The sequence below is a fragment of the Silene latifolia genome, chromosome 6 (genome assembly GCF_048544455.1).
Source record: "Silene latifolia isolate original U9 population chromosome 6, ASM4854445v1, whole genome shotgun sequence".
NCBI classification, from domain to species: domain Eukaryota; kingdom Viridiplantae; phylum Streptophyta; class Magnoliopsida; order Caryophyllales; family Caryophyllaceae; genus Silene; species Silene latifolia.
This window is the reverse complement of record NC_133531.1, coordinates 38,231,797-38,254,508: the sequence shown is the minus strand read 5'-3', so window position 1 is coordinate 38,254,508 and position 22,712 is coordinate 38,231,797.

Here is a 22,712-nt window from a genome sequence, read left to right as displayed (position 1 = left end):
GTGAATTTGGAATCTTCACTATTGATCGAAGTGACGGTTTATGTGCCGCCGTTGACATGTGATGTAAATAGTGAATTTGGAATCTTCACTATTGATCGAAGTGACGGTTTATGTGCCGCCGTTGACATGTGATGGAAATAGTGAATTTAGAATCTTCACTATTGATCGAAGTGACGGTTTATGTGCCGCCGTTGCTTGAAATTTGGAGAAATAGCGGTTTTTGAATTTTCGCTATTATTTTTGGAATTGACGGTTTTAATTGCCGTCGTTCGGATTTTGAGGAAATAGCGATTTTGAATTTTCGCCATTATTTTTGAAGTTGGCGGTTTTGATCGCCGTTTGCTTGAATTTTTTTGAAAATAGCGAATTTGAATTTTCACTATTTGGTTTTGTTTGTTATTGAGGTAATGACGACATTCAATATCGTCAATGAAAACTTTGAAGTTTGTTATGGGAAATTGGGTTAAAGCCCAAAATCCGATGAAAAGCAAAGGGGAGGCCTGGTTTAGGCGCGAGCCATCTGCCGATGGAAGCTGGCTTCCCTATTTTCTGCTAAAAGACGCGAGGTTGAGCTGCGGATGATTATCCATCTTCAACCTCAAAATCTCGCAAAATCGCCATTAAGGGAGCTTCTTGCGTGTTCGAGTTCTTGCCTTTCATCAACAATGTCATCTCAAGGTAAGTATTTCCTCTTGAATCCATTCAAATTTGTTGATTTTTAGCTTGATTGAATTAGGGCGAAATTTTGCCCTAAAAATCGAATTGGGCGTTTTTGATTGAGCCAATTTCGAGTGAAATTGATGTTTGCATTAGGTTAGAAACCTGTTTAGAAGCATAGGGGTGCTTTTAGTTTGCATTTTGGTCCCCGTTCCCGCTCCCTGTGCTCAAAAAACGTGAATGGGGCGAGAAACCGTCTCATTTCACAATGCCAAGTTTATTTGCTTGGGTAGTGGGTCCCATTAGGTTGCATTGTAGTTGGGAAAACCCGTGTTTGCCATCTAAGGACCTTCGTTGGATGTTTGTGGGCAAAATTGGATTTTTGCCTTTTGCGTGATCTTACGTCGACAAAATAAGCGTCTGTTTGGGCTTGAATTGAGTCAGTTTGCCTTGAAATGGACCTTATTGGTATTTTAGGTCACCTTGAGGCGTGATAAAATCACGTTTGCCTTTTTGCGGTCGTTTTTGAATTTTTGACCGGTTTGGGCTCAAATTAGCGTATGAATTGCCTTTTTGAACCGTAGAAAAATCCTCATTGTGTCGGGAATGTATTTTGGGTTGTTGGCGGACCTTGTATGGGTCTTGAAATGTCGTTTTTGTGATTTTGACTCGTCTTTTGCTTGAAAAGAGGGGCGAGTCGTTTTTTTTTGTGAGTGGTTTGGTTGGATTTCGGGCGGGATTGCCCTTGTTTTTGCATTGCAGGTTGTGTTTTTTTGTTTTTGGATTTATCCATTTCATGCCGTCGTAATGCCGAAATTTCGGCTGACGTTTTTTTGTTTGTTTTTTGATCGCAGGGTATCGTCTGGGACCTATGGGGTCCGTCGTTGAGGCTTTGGAGGAGGAAGTCGATCCCGGAGGGGCTGTAGCGGCCGAGGAGGCTGCCGTATTCGAGGCGGTGGTGGAGGATGCTTCCGTAGAGGAGGATAGGCGGCTGATATGGCCGGTTTGTCCTTTTCGTTGTGGCTCATAGACAGGGTGGCTGATGGGTGGGGTTCAGTATCGGAATGGTGCATCGCATCATGGTTCTTGACCTCCTCATCGTCCAAAGTCTTCAAGGCATTGTCTTCTTTTTTGTCATGGAGCAGGAACGGAAGGTTATCGTCATGGTAACCTCCTCTGCTTCCGTTGTTGCTCCTCTGTTTCCCATGTTTCTCCCTTTCTTTTCTGATCGGAAGGGTAGGGTGTGCTTAGTTTGGTAGGTGGCGGATAGCCCCCAGTTCGTTGTCTTAGGCCAGTGTCTGTATGATAGACGTTTGTTTTAGGCTAGTGTCTGTATGATAGACGTTTGTTTTAGGCCAGTGTTTGTATGATAGACGTTTGTTTTAGGCCAGTGTCTGTATGATAGACGTTTTTATTTTGCGTAAGGCGGTTGTATATATGTGTTTTTGGATTGTGGTTTATTTTGTGTTTTTCGGCTTTTTTGTGTTGTGTTTCGGAGGAGCGCTGTCGGCTGTTGATTCTCCTTTTGCTTTGCACCAGTTCCTGCATCGTTAGCTGTAGAAAACAGGCAACATATAGCACATACGCAAAAACGTAAACACGTAGAAGCATTTGATTGAAAAATAAAATTTAACCAAGATGACTTGAAGTTAAAATTTGAAATTTTGAAAATTCCGTGACGAATCATCGCGTTTGGAATTCAAAAGGAATTTATTTGAGAATTTGAGCAATTAACTCGTGTCGTGAATTAAATTGCATCGAAATTTTTGAAAATTGACTCGAAAAATATAAAACTCAAACCGTCAGGAAAGAATTTTAGAAAAGGATTTTTGTGAGTATATTTGGCTTTTGATGTCAAGACTCGAATTTGTGAGTGCTTGAATTTTGAGGAAAATTGATGTCGTGTTATCAATTTTCGATTTTTATTTTTGCCGGAAAATTGCGAAAAAAGCGAAATATTTTCGGCATTTCGACTAACATGGAAACGATCCATCGCGGATCGGGGCGACTAGCCCTCCCCCCCTTTAAAAAAAAGAAAGAAAAATCCGTATGTTTAAAGCTGCGTCATGGAAACCGTGTCGGATTTCGTAAAACGCGAAAACAAGGAAATGTGAGTGTGAGGAAACACAAAATGTCCTGGATCATCCCGAAGAGGCGCGAGGTTCCTGGCGGGAGGTTTGAGGCGTCAGGAGAAAACACATGTTGAAAGAGATAAGTCAACAGCGGGAATCCTGGAGGAGCCTCAAAGAGGCGCGAGCAGCCTGGCGATGGAAGCTGGCTCTCCCCTTTTTCTGAAAAATGCGCTGATCATTTTGTATAAATAGGGACGTTTGCGCTTCATTGTTTCATCATCCGAAACACAAAACATCTCTACAAAACCTCTTCTTCTTCCACAAAAATATTTCATGGATGCTTTTGAGAACGCATTGCGACAATGGTGCCGGGATTTGTCGCCTCCCGAAAAGCATCAACTCGTTTGCATGGGAGTTGGTCAATTGTTGGTGCTTCGTCAAGTCAAGGTGCAACCTTCGTTTCTTGAAGCATGTTCTCGGTTTTGGGATTCGAAACATCATGTTTTCGTTTTCCCGAAAGGCGAGATTTGTCCTCTTGTCGGAGAAGTTGGAGCCATTGGTGGGTGGCCGGGTTGTGTTCTGGTGCTTCCTCCGACTCGGTTGTGCTACAAGGATAAATTTCGTTCCATGTTGGGCTTATCAACAAGCCAAATCAACTTTCTTCTTGCTCCACATGGTGTGGATATGTCGGCTCTTATTAACATCCTTTCAAACCGATTAGATGCTAATGTCTCGGAGGTGGCTAGGAGAAGGGCTCTTGCATTTTGCCTTGTCCATGTGTACCTCTTCGTTGATGTCTTGAAGAAGGAGGGGCCAAGATGCCATGGTAGCATGACCCTTATCCATGTGATTGAGCAAATGGAGCATGGTAGAGATCCATCATGGTTGGTGCTTGGAGAGATTATCCAAGCTTTGGACAAGGAAGGCTCTTGTGGAGAAGCTCCCTCTTTTGGATCGCCAAGGATCCTCCAAGTGTGGCTATTGGAGAGGCTAAGGTATGTAGAGCCTTCGGTTAATCCTTCTTCTTATTCCTTCCGTCATCTTACCATGAGGAAGAAGTTGTACCCGGATAGTTTTGCTTCAACCGAGGCCTATTGGGCCGCATGATTGGCGGAGGAGGGTGGTCCTCATATCCGTTGGGTGGTGCCATGGTGGCACTTGAGGTCCTTCACGGGGTTGCCCGCTTCGGGTGCAAGTCCTCGTTCTTTGATGGTGGTGGGTTTGAAGGTTGTTTCCTTCATTTATCCCGAAAGGCTCATGAAGCAAATGGGGCGTCAACAAAAGGTGCCCGCTCAAGATACTCTTGTCCAAGAGAATGTGTTCCGGAACTCCGAGCTTGTGGAGTCCTTTGAAAGGTGGTGGGCCACTTGGCCACTTTGGGAGGTGCCAAACACCGCTGCCACGACATGGGTGACTCCCTCTTATGTCAAATGGTCCCGAGCTCCGTCCTTGGAAGAGAGATCCTAATTTCGTAAGGACGAGGTTGTCGACTTGAAGTATCGAGAGGTTGGCAAGGCCAACCGTGCCTTCTTCGAGGAGTATGTTGATGGAGCTACCCCCGATGTGATGAGACCACCGAAGAGAAGGAGTTCCAGCCACCAAGAATATGGTGGGCCGTGCATTGGCTCGTCTTGGGTCGAATATGGGGTCTTGTGCTAGACCGGAGGCCGTCGCCGCCTTAGATCCGTTGAGGATCTGTTCCGAGGAGGAAGTCCATGCTAGGCAGGCCAACAAGAAAAACAAGGGGAAGATGTACCCCGAAGGAAAAGGCAAGGGTAGAATGGAAGAGTGAAGACCTCCATTACCCACTTTATTATTATGTTGTATTATTGTTGTGAGTTTTTATTATGTTGTACTAGCTAGTTATTGTGTGTTTTGTGCTAGTTTTACTATGTGAGGTGTGTCAGTGGACACCTTAGCTTTGACAAGTTGTAGGCTCGTCGAGCTTTGTTTGTTGTCGAAATTGTAATCCTTCCCATTAGTAATTAAATAAGAGGATTGCCCGTGTCGAAAATTGTGAACGCTTGTTTCTTCCATCCATTTGGTAAAGGCAATTCGATTTGAATCGTCCTAAACATTTGCACTTGGGAAAGTGGTATTTTGTGGAAAGGGAGAAAGGCTCATTTTTGTATTTTTGTGGGAAAGGGAATGGTTTTCCCTTTCTCTTTTTTGATGGGGATGTTTTTTTGATTGGGGGGATGGTTGTATCCTTCTTGTGTAAGAAAGGACTGCCTACGTATCCACCTGGAGAGGTGAAATCAAACCATGATCGTAGTTCGAAATGTTTTGTGAATTTGATTGGGGTTTTGTGGTTGTATCCCTCAGGCATAAGAGGGACTGCCTACGTATTCACCTGAAGAGGTGAAATCAAACCATGCTCGTAGTTCAGGGGGTTCGTTTTTGTTTTAGTGCAAATGGACGATGCCTTTGACGGATCAAAGGACATTCGAAACGGGCAAGGTGCCGCAGCTGAGACTTGATAAAACATGCAATTTCAAATCAGAACATATTGAGGAACTTGACTTGAAAAGGGTTGAGGTTGATGCTAGTTGTGAAACTAGGCTATGTTGTTGGTTGATAGGGTTCAAGGGTAGTATTTCTTGAGTTGGTCGGGTTTGTAAAGTCCTCCCCGTCTAGGTCACTCAGTCTCACTGCGCCCCCCGAAAGTATTTTCTTTACCATGTATGGCCCGGCCCAGTTGGGTTTGAATTTTCCCCTCGGATCGACAGGTAATGGTGCTCGGACTGACTTGAGGACCAAGTCGCCCTCCCGGATGTTTTGGGGTTTGGCCTTCTTGTTGAATGCCCGTTGTATACGTCGTTGGTATAGCTGGACGTTGTGCAAGGCATTGAGTCGTCGTTCGTCTAGAAGAGTGAGTTGTTCGTACCTTCGACGGGTCCATTCCGCCTCAGGGACTTGACTCTCTAGTAGGATAAGTAGAGATGGGACCTCTAACTCTACCGGTTGAACCGCCTCCATAACGTATGCTAGGTAGAAGGGTGTGGCGCCTGTCGGTGTTCGAATGGAGGTTCGGTATCCCCAGAGTACGAATGGGAGTTTGCTCGGCTGTAGACACCTCGTTTCTGCACCCCTCGCAAACCACCCAGTGATGATTGGGCCGCATGTTTGGTACGCGGAACGATTTGTGACAGTTCGTAAGATTATCGTCAAGTGATTGCTCAAACATTGATGTCTACCTCTTAGTTGTCATCTACGCGCCGATACGGTCGTTTTGACAGTAATTAGAGTACATTTGGAGTCCGAGTCTAAAACCGTCTTCATTTCCTAAAACCGTCAAATCCCGAGTCAAAGCAATGTGCTTGTCTACCTAAGGTTAGCATGTCATAAAATATTGAGATTATATCTCATTTTGAGTCCCATGTCATTTCTTTGGGCTAAACTAAAAGTTTACATTACAAAATGTGCATTTCACTTAGCTAAAATGATAACCCGACCTTTAGGCCCATTTTACGAGGTCATAACGGATTTTTTGGGTCAGGCCTATTTCACAGAAAGTTCTAGATCTCTTTCTTAGCTTTCCAACGCCACCGAAATCACCTTATTCCGAGTCTTGTAGAGAAAGTTATGCCTAAAATACGACAGGCTGTCAAACGCGTTTTCTACGCGCAGAGGAACCTACCCGGGAAAGGACGCAGCAAGTGCTGCGCCTCTTCCAAGGGACGCAGCTCTGCTGCGCCTTTTCCCAGGGCTTTCTTTTTGTCCAAGTTTCCGTGTTTTAACCTAAGTCGGTTATTTCCGGATCTTTCCTTCCGTATCCTAGTCTTACCATAATTCCCTCCGTGTGATTAGTATAAATAGGAGCTTTCGTTCCTCATATTTCTCACGCGAGTGTCCGCCCTTCTCTTCTCCCTTTGCATTCTAGACTTCGTTCTTACTAATTGGCGCCTACGTGCTTGGACTTCCGACCACGTAAGCTCGGATCCTTCCGGGTACCAGCCTCTCCGTTGCATGACCGACCAATTTGACCAACTACACTCAATCAACTTAAATTAATCAATCGTTTTCCTCTTACGAGGGCACTCTCTTTGCATTCGCGTCGAGCATCACTAATCGATATCTTAGTCCTTCTCGTTTCGTCAACATGTAAGTCTGAGGGTGTATAATTCTCTTTATTATTGTATTTTATTTTATTGTATCATTATTGTAAGATTTATGTCGAATACCCCATTAAAACCGTCTTCAAAAATCTCTTTTTACGGATTTCCAGTAGACAGACGAAGAGAAAGGACGCAGCAACTGCTGCGCCTCTTCGAAGGAGCGCAGTTCCTGCTGCGCCTCTTCGTGAGGCTGCCGCAGTTCCTGCTTCTTTTCTTCTTCTTCGTCCTCTGTAATTCGTGTGTTTTGTTGTTTGTTTCGTTTATTTTCTTTAATTCTTCATCACAATAGTTTAATAATCACATGTATATAATTCATCATTCGTTAACATGTTTTAATTATCATAAGTCCGACCTTAAATCCTAAATAATCCAATATTTACGGGTTTTCGTCATTATAATTCAACCCGGATTTTAGAGATTCAATTTAACCATATTGAGTTTCTGGAATTCGCCATTGATATAGTTTTCGTTTGTTTATTCACATGTTTGTCGTATATTCGTTGTACATTCATCATGTTTAGGCTAGTTAATTGATTTCAACAGAGGACTCATTCATTAACATCGCTTCATCATGTAATTAATTCGTTATATTCCGTCTCATCCGTGTTTTATCGCTTTTATGACCATTATTCACATGTAATTAATCTCTTAAACACTTCCATCCGAGTAAATAATTTTAATCCATCATTAAAATCACCAATCGACATTAACGGTTTGCAATTCCGCTTCACGGCCCGAATTCACCCTTAGAAACAGAGCAGTCTCTGCTCGCGCCTCTTCCCGAGGGCGCGATCTGCTGCGCTGTTCGAGATGAGTTCTGCCTCTGAACTCCTTTTCTGCCTTGACGTAATTAATTAGGCTACGTATTAATTAACTAATATCCGTATTATCACGCTAATTCCTGTTCGTTAATTTATTTGATTCTTTCTTTCTTTCCTTTATCCGTTTTCCCAAATTATCCGTTTTAAAGGTATTTTCGACATAAATCGCTTATCCAATGTAATTATTGTAATTTCCGTTATTGTAATTTGTAGTTATTGTATTTCTTTTATTGTTTGTATGTTTCCACATGTAAATCAACATTAAATCCAACTTCGACCTAATTGCATGATAAACTACTTGTTAACCGACTTAGTCTAATCTTCACATGCTAGGATTAATCTATGGATGTTGCATTGCATGCATATAGCCGACGGTATATCAAGTACGAATAACTTCCCTAATCATTAGTAGAGGCCGCTATCGAGGCGGGCGGGATTAGGTGTTCGATCAAAAGAGCTTCCTAATACGTACCCTCACCCCTTACTCCAGATCTCCGTGAGCACCCGTGTTCATTGGCATCCACGAGAGTCATTCTAGACATAGAATGCTAAGGGTAACGATTGCTTAGTGTTCATGTCACTACTTTGTGTCTTGACATGACACGAGGTATTCGAACGGTTCCAATTTCCCATAAAAATTGGTGGCGACTCCATACAAAATGCAAACGCTTGTTTTCGAGCCCTTCACCAAGCGCCCCCGTGGGCGGCCCGCTGTCCACAGTTTGGCGACTCCGCTGGGGAAGCAATACACTTACGTGTAGCTAAGGGTGAAACTTGAACAAGGTTAGGGAATAGTTTGTACAAGACAATTGTCGGTTTTCATAACTCGATCTTCCTAGATCGTTTATTCGGCCTTCCTAGGCCCAACCCAACCCATTCGACCAATCGTCCCGTCTAAACGGTCCTAATTCTTATTTGGGCCTAAGGATGGATAGCGATTGACGTCATCCATACCATGATGCTTACTCTTGTTTGTATCAAGGGCCTTCACTACTTGAGGAAATGGACTAGGAATCGGCCTTACTCTTGTTTGGCACGAGCCTCTCCACAGACTTCTGGTTTGATGGTTCGGTATGGCAACCCACCCTTTAAACCAAAACCCTTCTAAAAGCACTCAGCATCCCGTTATAATGCTTGTATAAATGTGTAAACCTTACATGATCACCATTTCAAAACAAATCTTGACGAATTTTCAAAAAATCAAAACCCAATTTCAAAACAAGAATTTCGAAATAGGGCCTTTAATTAGTACAAAATCCGGTCAAAACTCTGTCCGTTTGTCGTGTCAAAATTCGGGCCACAAGCCCATTTCAAACCTCACTTCGAGTCCACTCCTACAACTACACTACAGTTGACTAGGACACACATTTTCAAAGACCTTGTCTTTCTTCAAAACTCACTCAACACAAGTGGCACACACCCACTTCACGAGTCAAAACTTTTCCTCTTTTAGCAAGTGTGATAGAATGGTCGATCGTGTTTTGATTCGCCGCCGATCTCTTATCCAGTTTCCAAGATGCCCGGATCAAGTGATGATACGAACCTCCAGCAAATTCAAGAGAGTAATGATCGAATCCTAGCCGCGATAGCCCAAATGCAAATTACCCAAAACCAAACCTATGACCGCCTTGAGCTCATCGAGGGCCGTATCTTTGATGTAGAGGGAAGGTTGCCTCCCCTCAAAAGTGAAGTACTACGTTTTTCCGATGACGAGTCTAGAGACGAGAATCCTATCATAGGGACGACTGCAGCTGAGAAAAGACTCCAATACCTAGAGGAACAACTGATGTACCTTAAGGGGGATGACATTTATAGGGAAAACAATCGCAAGTATGAAGCCGTCAATTCCAAGTTGCCAACTAACTTTAGCATGACGGGTATCCCTAAGTTCAAGGGGCACGAGAACCCTTTAAACCACATCCGAGCTTTCAAGGATTACATGTCTATCAAAGGCATCAAACCCGAGATGTTCTTAAGGATCTTTCCTTCATCTCTCGACACCATCCCGAAGCAATGGTTCTACACCTTGGATAACAAGAAAGTCGCTACTTGGGAAGATGCCGCAATCGAGTTCTCTAAACAATATGCGGATAATGTTGAAATCCAAGTCAATATGCGTACTCTAGAGGTTCTTACCCAAAATGACAAAGAAGGATTCACCGACTTCCTAAGTAGGTGGAGGAAGACTAGTACTCAATTAGTAGAACGCCCGGATGAGGCCACTCTTGTGGAAAAGTTTGTGGACAATCTCAAGCCCATATATGCCAACCATTTGAGATATCAAAACATCAAGACTTTTAAAGACTTAACCGTACTAGGGACACGAATCGAAGATGACATCCGCAAAGGACTCTTGTCCAAAACGGTAGGTCGAGGATATCAAGGGTCCACAAGTCGTTCATACGGCTCTACTAGCAAGACCGACGAAGTTAACCTTCTCGAGCCATCCAAGAAAACTAGCCCACCAAGGAAGTTCACAAACCTTGGAGATACGTACTCCAACGCTCTAAAAAGACTAATGAAGCAAGGTAAACTCCAACCCATTGGACCTACTCCCGAACCTGAAAGGAAGTCCAAATTTTGGGATGAAAATTCCTACTGTGAATACCATAGGGGCAAGGGGCATGACACAGAAAAATGCTACAAGTTGAAACACGTGCTTCGGGATATGATTGAAGATGGTCGACTTCCAATTCCACCAGGAGGTAAGCCCAACAACACTCAGAATCCTCTTGGAGTTCTAGTGATTACAAGTGACGAATCTACCTTAGATTGCTCACATCTCATTTCTCCCACCGAAAATGAAATTCATGCAATTGAGAAAGAAAGACTCTACTCTACCATCTCCCCTACCATTTCCGACTTCATCGCATGGGCAAGGAGTGTAGATAGACAAGTGTGGGAACTAGAAAACATGGTAACGACCTTACGCGTACCATTGACCTTCTCTCAAAATGCCACTATGCAAGAAGTAGTCGCCGTGGTCGACAAGCTAGTCGATCAAATCATACAACTAGAAAGTGACATCATGAGGATGAAGGAACTAGCTGCAATCAATGGAGTTTGGGCCGATGACGATGAAGACGAATATCTCATTGAAAACTCTTTGGTAAAGGAAATAGTCCAAAATGGTGAAGACCAAGATGTGGATCACCTAACTCGTTCGGGTCGCCCATATCAAAGCACTACTCAAAACGGTCCAACCAACGTCATCACACCAAATGACAACGAAGACGACCCCACTGATCATTTGCTCAAGCAATTACAGAAAACCAAGGCTGATCTTTCAGTCTGGCAACTAGTGGCAAGCTCATTTCCGCATCGCCAAGCTTTACTGCAAGCTTTGGCCAAATTGAATGTAGCGCATAACTCTACTCCCGAAGATGTAGTCAACTTGGTCTTCCAAGAATCACCGAAGCTAAGTAATCCTATTACTTTCTCGCACGAAGACTTGCCACCTTTCGGCGCCGGTCACAACCTTGCTCTATACATCACTTGTCATCCGTCTAAAGAAAAATGTGCCAATGACCTTGGTAGATGATGGCTCCGCGGTCAACGTCATACCCCTCAAAACGGCATACAAACTAGGCATGAAAAAGTCGGACTGGACTCCTACAAATCAAGGTGTACGTGCATATGACGGTACACGACGAAAAGTGGTAGGACTTGCTAACCTAACCATAGCAACAGGACCAATCGAACGAAAGGTTAACTTCCAAATAGTGGACATCGAAGCTTCATTCAACATACTTCGGGAAGGCCTTGGATTCATGCTTCCAAAGCAAGAACATCCACCCTTCATCAAAAGATCAAGATCCCACTAAATGGCAAAGTTGTGACGATCACTTCGTCACCCATCAAGGCCATAATCGAGAAGCAATCAAATAATCAAGTCCTTGTGGATCCCATATACGAACTTGGGGGCTTCCAAAGTGTAAATGTCATAGAAAGTGAGTTGGCACCCTTATACTATAATCCCTACTCTAACTTGGTGGTCAACCACATACTCAAAAATCAGGGATACTTCCCCGGAATGCCTTTGAACCCGATTCGGAAGATAACCTTCGCGCCATACAAGAAAGGCAACTCATCGAGAATACCACTTGGACTAGGGTACAAACCCACAACAGAAGAAGTTCTCGAAATGCTTGCCCAAGTCCAAAATCGCAAGTATGTAGGAGTCCAAATGAGGCCATATCTCCCTACCTTGAATGGATACTTCGTTCAAGAAGGAAGTTCGGAACTCTTTCATGGATTTCCCGAACCTTGGCATTACCTCGAGAGGAAGTTAGCCAGAATCGAGATCTTTCACGATTGCTACTTCATCCCTCCAGAAACGGTTCCTACCGTCAAAACCCGTCAAGCACCTTGCTTAGACGAGCAAGCTGTGAGCCTCCTGTTTGGAGAGGACCGATTTGTTAAGGCCGCGCAGGATGAGATCATTACTACGATACTTCAAGACAATCGCTTCAACCCCACCGCATTGATCACGAAATCGACACAAGGCAAAGCGAAAGGATGGAGAAAATCAATCAAATGGACCGACAATCGGGAAGACTCTTCAAGCTCACCACCGGAGAAGGAGAGATGTTCAAAGAAGAACCCGAGAAGATGACGAGTTCGAATCGGAATCGAGTCGGAGTCGGAGTCGAGTCGAGTCTAGAGAAGTCATTAGAGAGTCTACTCCTGTCGTCATCCCCACTCCCTTCGTTTCTCCTAGCTTATTTTCAAGTAGCCACGTAGTTCGGGAAATGCCCCAATTCGTCCCTTTACCGCCACCGACCATGGATCAGTTGGCTTCTTTGTTTCAACTTTACTCGAATCTTAATATGAATAAATCGGGTTACGCTTACTCTTTGCGTTATCTTGAGTGCAATTCTGTTTATGATGATACTGAGGATGACCAAGACCCAGACTTGACCGAAATACCTCCCTACGTAGCCAAAGAAATACTACAGGAAGGGGAAGGGGGACCTGTAATTGAGGACACCGAACCCATCAATGTAGGAACTGAACTAGAACCCAAAGAACTTAGGATAGGGACTACCTTGAGCTCTACCAAACGAGCCGACCTCATAGACCTCCTAAATGAATTCAAAGACGTTTTCGCTTGGTCCTACAAAGACATGCCAGGGATCGACAGGGATATCGCCGAACATAGGATTCCGATTAAGCCGGGTTTCAAACCCGTGAAACGAAGCTTGACGAATGAGAACGGAGTGGGCTCTAAAGATTAAGGAAGAAGTTGACAAACAATTCAAAGCCGGGTTCATCAAAGTTTCCGAGTATTCTGACTGGGTAGCTAACATAGTGCCCGTACCCAAAAAGGATGGGAGAATCCGAGTTTGTGTTGACTTTAGGGACTTGAACAAAGCAAGCCCAAAAGATGACTTCCCTCTACCTCACATCGACATATTAGTAGACAATACTGCAGACCACGCATTACTATCCTTCATGGATGGATATGCGGGTTATAACCAAATCAAAATGGCCATGGAAGACATGCATAAGACCGCGTTCGTCACCCAATGGGGAACCTATTGCTATACAGTAATGCCGTTCGGATTGATCAACGCCGGAGCTACATACCAACGCACCGCGACTACACTCCTACATGACATGATGCATAAAGAAGTCGAGGTATATGTAGATGACATGATCGTCAAATCCAAGGAAAGAGAAGGACATATTGCGAACCTTCGCAAGTTCTTCGCAAGGCTACGGAAGTACAACATGAGACTCAACCCTCAAAAGTGCACATTTGGGGTGACATCTGGCAAACTCCTAGGATACGTCGTTAGCCAACGAGGCATAGAAATAGATCCTTCCCGGAATCAAAGCTCGATCGAAATGCCACAACCTCAAACGAGAAAAGGAAGTCGAGATTCCCGGAAAAGTGCAATACATAAGTCGATTCATATCGAAACTTACGATGATTTGCGAGCCTATCTTCAAGAAACTCAAGAAAACAGACCACACCATGTGGGACGATGATTGTCAAAAGGCGTTCGAACGAATCAAGGAGATATTGGCTAAACCACCAGTGCTCATGCCACCACAACAAGATCAACCTCTTGGTTTATATCTCACGGTAACCGAAACCGCCATGGGTGCCATGTTAGCTCAAACCGTAGGAAGTGAAGAAAGAGCTATTTACTACCTAAGTAAGAAGTTCTTGGAATACGAGTGCATATACTCACAACTCGAAAAGACATGCCTCGCTCTTGTGTGGGCAACAAAGAAGCTACGTCACTACATGCTTAGCTACTCCGTCAAGATATTCTCCAAAATGGATCCAGTCAAATACCTCTTCGAGAAACCCGTCCTCAACGGACGCCTGGCAAGATGGACCATGATGCTCTCGGAATTTGACCTCAAATATGTGCCACTGAAAGTAATAAAGGGTCGCGCCGTCGCCGAATTCTTCGCAGAAAATCCCATCAACGACGCACAAACCATAGATACTTGGTCATTTCCCGACGAGGATATACTTCAAACAGATGTAGACTCCTGGGACCTGTACTTTGATGGAGCATCAAACCTAAGAGGATTTGGGATAGGAGCGTTGCTCATTTCTCCTGAAGGTGAGCATACACCGATTGCTGTCAAACTCGACTTCGAGGTGACGAACAACGCCGCAGAGTATGAGGCTTGTCTAATTGGACTACAAGCGGCAGTAAGCTTAGGCATCAAAAACCTCCGAGTGCACGGGGATTCGTCACTGATCATCAACCAAGTTACGGGATCCTGGAAAATCCGAAGTGAAAGCCGAGCACCCTATCAGGCTAGGATAGACCAAGTCGCTCAATTCTTTGATCACGTAACCTACTTACACCTACCTCGAGAAGAAAATCAATTTGCAGACGCTCTTGCGAAACTTGCATCTTTGATAAACATGCCAGATTACATGTTGGAAATGCCTTTGTGTATCGAACGACGGTCGGAGCCGGCTTACGTCCATCAAATTACCGATGAAGAAGAAATCGCACAGGAACCCTGGTTCCAAGCAATCCTGAATTTCAAGCTCAATGGTACCTATCCACCAGATATGGACAAAAGGGGACAACGCGCTATACGCCTACTAGCTTCCCAATACATCCTAATGCAGGGAGAATTGTACAAAAGAACACCTCTTGGTGTAGTCCTACGTTGCCTTGATCATTCACAGGCACGAAAAGTGATGGAAGAAGTCCACCACGGAGAATGCGGTCCTCACATGAGTGGACCTATGATGGCAAAGAAAATCACACGTCTAGGGTACTATTGGACCACAATGGAATCTGATTGCATCAAATATGTGAGACATTGCCACAATCACAAATCTTCGGGAACGTACAACATGTCCCTCCTTCGTTGCTCTATACGATGACATCTCCCTGGCCATTCTCCGCATGGGGAATTGACATAATTGGGAAAATAACCCCGGTAAACAGGAGGTCACTGTTTCATCCTAGTAGCAATTGACTACTTCACCAAGTGGGTAGAAGCGGCTTCCTACACCGCTCTTACGGCCAAAAATGTAGCCAAATTCATACAAAATAACATCATCTGCCGATATGGTTGCCCACATGAGATCATTAGCGATAATGGGTCCCACTTCCAAGCCGAAACCGAACAATTGCTAGCCAAGTACAAGATCAAGCATCATCACTCCTCGCCCTATCGACCACAGACTAACGGCGCGGTAGAGGCGGCTAACAAGAATGTCGTCACAATCCTCAAGAAAATGACTCGACAATTACGAGAGATTGGCCAAGCAAAATACCCTTCGCTTTGTGGGGTATCGTACATCGCTTAGGACACCCACCGGGGCTACTCCTTTCTATTTGACCTACGGTATGGAAGCCGTACAACCAGTTGAGCTAGAAATACCATCCTGCGCATCCTACTAGAGAGTCAAATTCCGGAGGCCGATTGGAAGAAAGATAGATACGAAGAACTCATCCTCCTGGATGAACGTAGGCTACGTGCCTTACATAATGTCCAAACATATCAAGCGCGTATCAAACGAGCTTTCAACAAAAGGGTTAGGCCAAGAAACATCAAAGAAGGAGACTTAGTACTCAAATCGGTTAGAGCTCTTTTACCTGTCGACCCAAGGGGAAAATTCAAACCTAATTGGGCCGGACCATATCTAGTCAAATCCATACTCCCAGGAGGCGCGGTTAGAATCACAGACCTAGATGGGAACGAGTTTTCAAACCCCACAAATCTCGACCAACTGAAATGATACTATGCCTAGAATAGGATAAAAACGCGCCTCGCGTAAACCTAAGTGTCGCTCTTGTGGCACTAAATAAGCGGCCCTGCCCATTTGAATGTCACTATGCTCTTGCATCTTGGCAAACTTGTCATCCTCATATCGTCAAACAAACTAAAATTCGCACCTCCCGAGTAAGCAAAAGCTCATGCTTATTTTCTATGTTCATTACAAGCTCTTGCTTAGAACAATTATTCTTTTACATTTACTCGAACTACGCGCAAGGGTTTGATTTCGCTTTCTCTAAGTGAATACGTAGGCAATCCTTCACGGGATTCAACCCACCATTATATTTAAAATGTAAATAGAAGGACATTTGCATCGCATTTGAAATTCGACAAGAGTAATAAGTAGAAAATACCAACGGTTTCATAACCATTTAACCTTTTTATTTCATTCAATTCCTAATAATAATAGTACGACAAATAATAAAAATAGATAGGCTAGGATTCTAAAAATCCCACCTCTTGTTACAACAATAATAATAATAATCTAATAGTAATAATAAGACTTGGGCTATTCCTCCATCTTTTCCTTGCCCTTGTCGTTCTTGTCATATTTCTTGTCACGACCTCGAGCCGGGCGCTCTTGCACCACTTCAGACCTAATCACCAACGGTCTTTCTCGAGGCCTGACTCTTCCATTCTTGCCAACCACCATCTCTGCGACAGGAGTAGTCTTCGATTTCTTGGAAGGATGAATGACTTGAAACCCGGCTTCTTCTTCTCCTTCTCGTCGGATGCTTCTCCTTCTCTTTATCTCCCTCGCGCACCTTGTAATCGACGGCTCGCGCTTCCTCGCCTTTTTCGCTCTCTTCCGAAGTTGCAGCCTTTCTCCACCTCAGATAAGAGTCCGACACCCACAAGGCATTGGCGGAGAAGCTCAAGAACCACATGTTTCTTTGGGCCCATTTCATAGCCCACTCTCTTCGGCTTTCTGTAGTAAGCGCCATAGCAGTCTGCGGAACGGTGTCAAGCCTAGGGATCATCTGCTTCAACCCGACTTGCCTCATCAACCTCTCAGGAAAGATGCATACCATAAACTCCAATCCAGGAATGCGCACGGACCTAGTAGGATCCAAAGAAGACACTCCAAAGGATGTGACTTGAGGTGCCACCACGGAACGACCCACCTGATCAGCGGGCCATCATCATTCTTCAGCTTGTTCTTCCAATAGTCGCAGACCCGGGTGAAGTCCACCATGTACAGCCGTGTCCTCATCGAAATCATACGGGCATGATAGGAAAGTGCATGAACTGGGGGCTCGAGCAATCGGAGCCGTTCCATAAGCCAAACCTACCAAAAAACAGGTATTAGACACCCGCAAAAAAAAAAAAAAAAAAAAAAAAAAAAAAAAAAAAAGAAAAAGAAAAAAAAAACGAAAAAAAAAACGAAAAAAAACGAAAAAAAAAAAAAAAAAAAAAAAAAAAAAAAAAAAAAAAAAAAAAAAAGAGAAAGAAGGGTGTCTTTTACCTGTACGATAACGGGACTCCCCAAAAATGGAAGATCGCGGTTGGATTTCCTATTGTCCAAGCCCAAGATAATCTCCCTAAGCATAGACAAGTGGGCTCTGCGCGACTCCATCCGCTCAATAAGACCCAATAGACGGGGATCACCTCGCAATTCTTCATCAACATGTCCCTGGAAGACATATACATGAAGCAAACAGAAGCCAAATGCTCTCCTCCTAGCAACATAAGAGACAGTAGGGTCGGCCCTGTTGATGAATCGGTCTACAAAGTCCAACATTCTCACGCCTTTCGGGGTAACTAAGCGATCCACCTCAAGTCTAGTAAGTCCAAGCAAATCTCTAAACTTGCTCTTATACCCTTGAGCGAGAAGGGATGGCAGGTAGATGTTCGGGTCCCACCCGCCAATAGCGACAATTTCCTCCTAAAAGGACAAATATCACCTCCTGGGAACGCAAAAACATGATAATTTGGGTCCCAATAATCAAGGCAAGCATCCAAGAACGGTTTTACAACCTTAATGAGTTTCAAACTCAACAAAGACCCAAGGTTATAAGCACCCATATCGTGCTTCTCGATGTTCGAGAATTCATTGGTCCATTCCTTCAAGCGGATCTCCAAAGTATTCATGATGATAATTTTCTCTTGAAAATTTATTTTGACAATTTTATGTGAGGCGACGAAGAAGAGAAGGAAGAATTATATGATTTAAAGCTTCGTCGACGCTCCTATTTATACTAAATTGCTGTTTCCAAAAATCCGTCAGAACGGACAAGCCTTAGAACAGCGCGCAAGACCACTGCGCGCCTCTTCAAAGGGACGCGGCTCATGCTGCGCCTCTTCCCCCAAACCTCACTTCGTGATTTCCGCGTTTGGATATTTCCTAATTCTATAAACGCGCAATTTCCTATTCTTGCGGGATTTTATTTTGGTAAATCCGAGAAATTTACCATGTTTCGGGTTTCACGAATTCGCGGCACGCATTTCGAGGCGACATCGACACCTCCGCCATTTCAGCACACTTTAAATCGTTTCTTTTTTTTTTTTTAATTTAATTTTCTTTTGTTTTCATTTTAATAAAATTCAATATTTATATTTCTCCATTTTCTAACTTATAGATTTCTCTTTTTTTCTTTTTTTTTAGGGGGTAACCCTCCCTACCGTCCGGTCATTTCCGGCAAAATTTTTGCATTTTTGCGTTCCTTTTGAGTCTCATTTTGCGCTAATTAAGGCCTTATGTGAATATAAAATGTATGTGTTGCGTGATTTTCTATGTAAATTTCGGCAAAGATGACGGCGTAAACCGTTGTCTACCAAACCTGTTCAAAAGCTAACCTGCGGTACAAACAACACAACCCGGCGAAAAAAAGGCACTCGGGCCGTCGTATATACAAAAAAAAGCAAATGTACAAGCAACGGGGCTTCGCCCCAAACAGTCCAAATGTGCAAGTAACGGGGCTTCGCCCAAACAATTCAAAAAGTCCGAGTAACCGGGGCTTGCGCCCAAACAAGTCCAAAAATGTTCAAAATCAAGTCTACAAAACCACGCAGACTCATTGGCACCCTCCACTCGGCAACCCTCGCCATAAGAGCGGCAATCTCGGCGTCCCGAAACTCGAGCTCCCTCGACAAACGAGCCGTCTCCTCCCGAGACTGGGTCAACTCTCGCTCCAGCTCACGATCGGCCTGTGGACAACAAGAAATTGGCTCATGTCAATCAATTCAAAAAAAACTGAAAAACCAAAGATCAAGGAAAAACAAATGAGGTTCATACCTGACGACCTCGACCGCCGACGAGTGCCTCGATGGCCGTAGCTCGTAGCCGGTTGGCCACCCTCCATAGTGCCACAAACCGAGATGGCGCGACTCGCATTTCAAAAGAATTCTCGATGGCCGAACAAGTTCAATCAAATGTGTTCTTACACGAAAACTATGCAAAATAAGAACTCACCCTCCGAATCAGATGCTGCCAATCATCTAGGCCAGCATCCGTCACAGCTACGTCAAAGTCACGTAACTCGGAGATCGTCGTCCTCCCAGTAGCGTCAGTGTACTCGAGGGTCTCGGGGTACTCTGGGGGCTCGATGCCCGCCGCCTCAACCTCCTGCAAAACGGCTCTCGTTAATCGATGATCTTTCGTCGCGATTCTCGAAAATCAAGATCCAACAAGAAACAAAAGATACTCACCACTACCGGCCAATACGCCAACCTCCCGTAAAGGAACGCCGAGTAATCCTCGTCAGGGAGAAGAAGGTCGTCGCCACTAGCACCAGCCAAGTCCGCCTCCCTCTCAGCCTTAGAAGGCTCCCTAAACATCGTCCTAGGAGGATCGACGGGAACCGTCAATGCGCCCCGAAAGCACTGACGAGCTAACCGCTCGCCCAGATACCACACAGGACCCATCGACGTCCACAACAGCAGCCGACTCGAGCTCCTAGGTCGAAGGACCTCAGCGACGAAGGGAGGCGCTCCAGCGTACTCCGCCCAAGGTCTGGGCACCCACTACGACAATATGAAGGTAAAGGTCATTCCTATGATCAATTAAAAACAAAGTATGAGAAGAATAAGTGCAGGATACTCACGCTGCTCAGCTGAAGAGCGTTCACATCCCGCCGGTAGACATTGTGAGAAGAACTCTTGCTCTTCGTCCGGCACATGACCCAATCCCTCACCACGGGGTAGGCCCTCTCCAACGGCTCCGTCCTCTTGGGCGCGAGGCCCGGAAAGTAAGAGTACACCCACGCCTGCAAAGCATAATAATCAATGACGATCTGGCGGTCGTCGATAAAGAAAGAAATTGACTTTGGCCTAAAGGAAGGTTCATACCTCCAACAGATCCCGTGTCCGACGGCACCAGGAGAAGTCCCCTTCTCCATCAACTCCGGACGAACCATGGCCCTCATAAAGCGGATGAGGACCGCAAAAACCAAGAAAGACCCAGTCCCAACGCCCTAGGGAACTCAGGTCAGAAAGAAAGGGAAGAAGCTTCGTCGACAGCCTCTCACCCTTGTCTCCGAGGTAGATCGAAGACAAGAACCACCAAAGCCACAGACGAGCCCTCTCGCTCGGCAGACAGGAGGAGGAGCCGTCTCCCTCCCATCGATCGTCACCAGCTCCGGGGTCTTCCCCGCGAAGTAGTCTCGAACGTAGGAACTAGGTACCAAACCCGGCACCGCAACAGCCTTCGGCGACGGGTTCCACCGATCAACCTCCTCGCCTCGGCCGAATCCGCCCTCATGCCGCCTCCGCCACACCATCTCCTCGATCCCCGCACGGCACTGGAAATCATGCCGTAGTCCTCCAAGGTGACTCCCACCTCACCAAAAGGCGGGTGAAACGTGGAAGTCGTATCCCAAAATCGATCCAAGAAAGCGCGGACCAGGCTAAGGTTGGCCCGCAACTTCCTCTTCACGATATCCCTCCAGACCTGAACCAGAGGACCAAACGCTCCACGCTCAATCATGGCCCTCTCCTCCGCCGACAGCCGCTCATAGTGCTCCATCGCTGTCGTATACCCCGAGAACGACCGGATGTTCCCAGCCTCCTATTATGATTCGAAATAAAGCTATCTTTAGTTTTGAGTAAATTTGAAAGAAATTTGAACAAAGATAGAAAAGGGTAGGTAATGAGTTAGGGAATTCCTATTTACCAAGCTCTTCACCGTCCTGTAGGACAAGTGACCCTCTGCAGCCCACACAAGGTGCCTACTCTCCCAGGTCTCGGCCCACGCGGGAGCTCCTCTCGGTGACGACCCCTCGTCCGAGGTGGGCCCGTCTCGGAATCTCCTCCTCATCGGCCTCCTCCTCGGGAACCTCGTCTGCAGCCCATCACCGCAAAGTGAAGGCCTGCTCCAAAGCCTCCTCAACAACAACGGCGTCTACATCCATGGGATCCCTCCCAGAAGTAGAAGCATCGTCACCTGCAACGTTAAAGCAAATCCAGGCCGCATCATATGACGACAAGCCTTTGTTAAGAAATTTTCGAGCCTTCAAGGCGCGGGAATTCCCCATTTCTGGCCATCCTTGGCCATGTTCTCACCAACCCGATCACTCATGTGACAAATTGGGTCAAGTCAAGTCCGAGTCAAAGCCTAGTTCCGGGTTCGAGTCGAAAATTCGGCAGCATTTTACTATAATGGCGGTTATGCCCTAGAAGAGTGTCCTGGAAAAGTTGTCACAAACCAAAATTCCAAGATGGTAGAAAGTTTACCCATCATCCAAGGGTCCCAAATATCAAATTTCATCACAAATGGGCAATCCTAAGGCCATTTTCGAAGCAATTTACGATCTAGCCGTGAAACCGTCTCAAAATTCGCTCAAGGGCTCAAAACTCGATGAAAATTCGAAGTAAATACATGGTTATGTTCCTAGCATCACCTATTATCCATTTCTAGTATCAATTTGGTATGACAAATCCATTTGGGGGAAAAGCCCCAAATTTTCGATCAAAAGGGTCGAAAACCCTAATGTTCGCAGCTCAAAATTCAACAAATGTGGAAGATTAATGCAAGATTAAAGCACATACCTCGATTAGTCATATTTTAAGCAAGCTTTTGAATCCAACCTCGACGAAAATGGTGAAGATTTGAGAGAGAATTGAGTGATTTATGTTTCGAATAAAATGAACATAAACCTTCTGACTTTCGCGTTTTTACGCGGGGTGCCAATTAGGGAACAGGACGCGGCAGGTCTGCGTCTCTTCCAAGAGACGCAGCTCTTGCTGCGCCTCTTCCTTTTGTTCCCTCCTTGCGGATTTTCAAAAATCCGTTATGAGTTCGTTATTCGTGGGCCCATCTTTGGTGCGCCTCTTCCTCGATGACGTTTTATCATTTTGGTCCGTTTAACGATTTTCTTTCGTTCCGGCCCACGTTTTATCCAAATAGCGACAATATTTTGCAAAGATCGTCCAAATTCATTTTATCCCGCGCAGCATATTTTGTGATATTGTTCGAATTTTTCTCCAAAGACGAAGTAGTATTTTGCAAGATCGCTCACTCAAGACTTTCTTTCTACGACGATCAAGATGTTCCCGTCGTCTCCCCAGCCGAGAGTATTTTGCGATCTTGCTCACTCAAGGTTTCCCCTACGACGATCAAGATGTTCCTAGTCGTCGATATGTTCCCCAACCAGAGTTCGCTTGAGACCAACGCAAGCAGATTCAACCTCCAAATTTCGCCAGAGTTCGCTTGAGACCGACGCAAGAGGATCCCCAGCAGTTTCTACCGACGTCCTGCTGTTTTCCAATATCTCTTGTTCCCCGCGAAGTTCGATTAAATCTCAGGTATGATTTCTTCTTATGGCTGGCGAGCTTCCTTA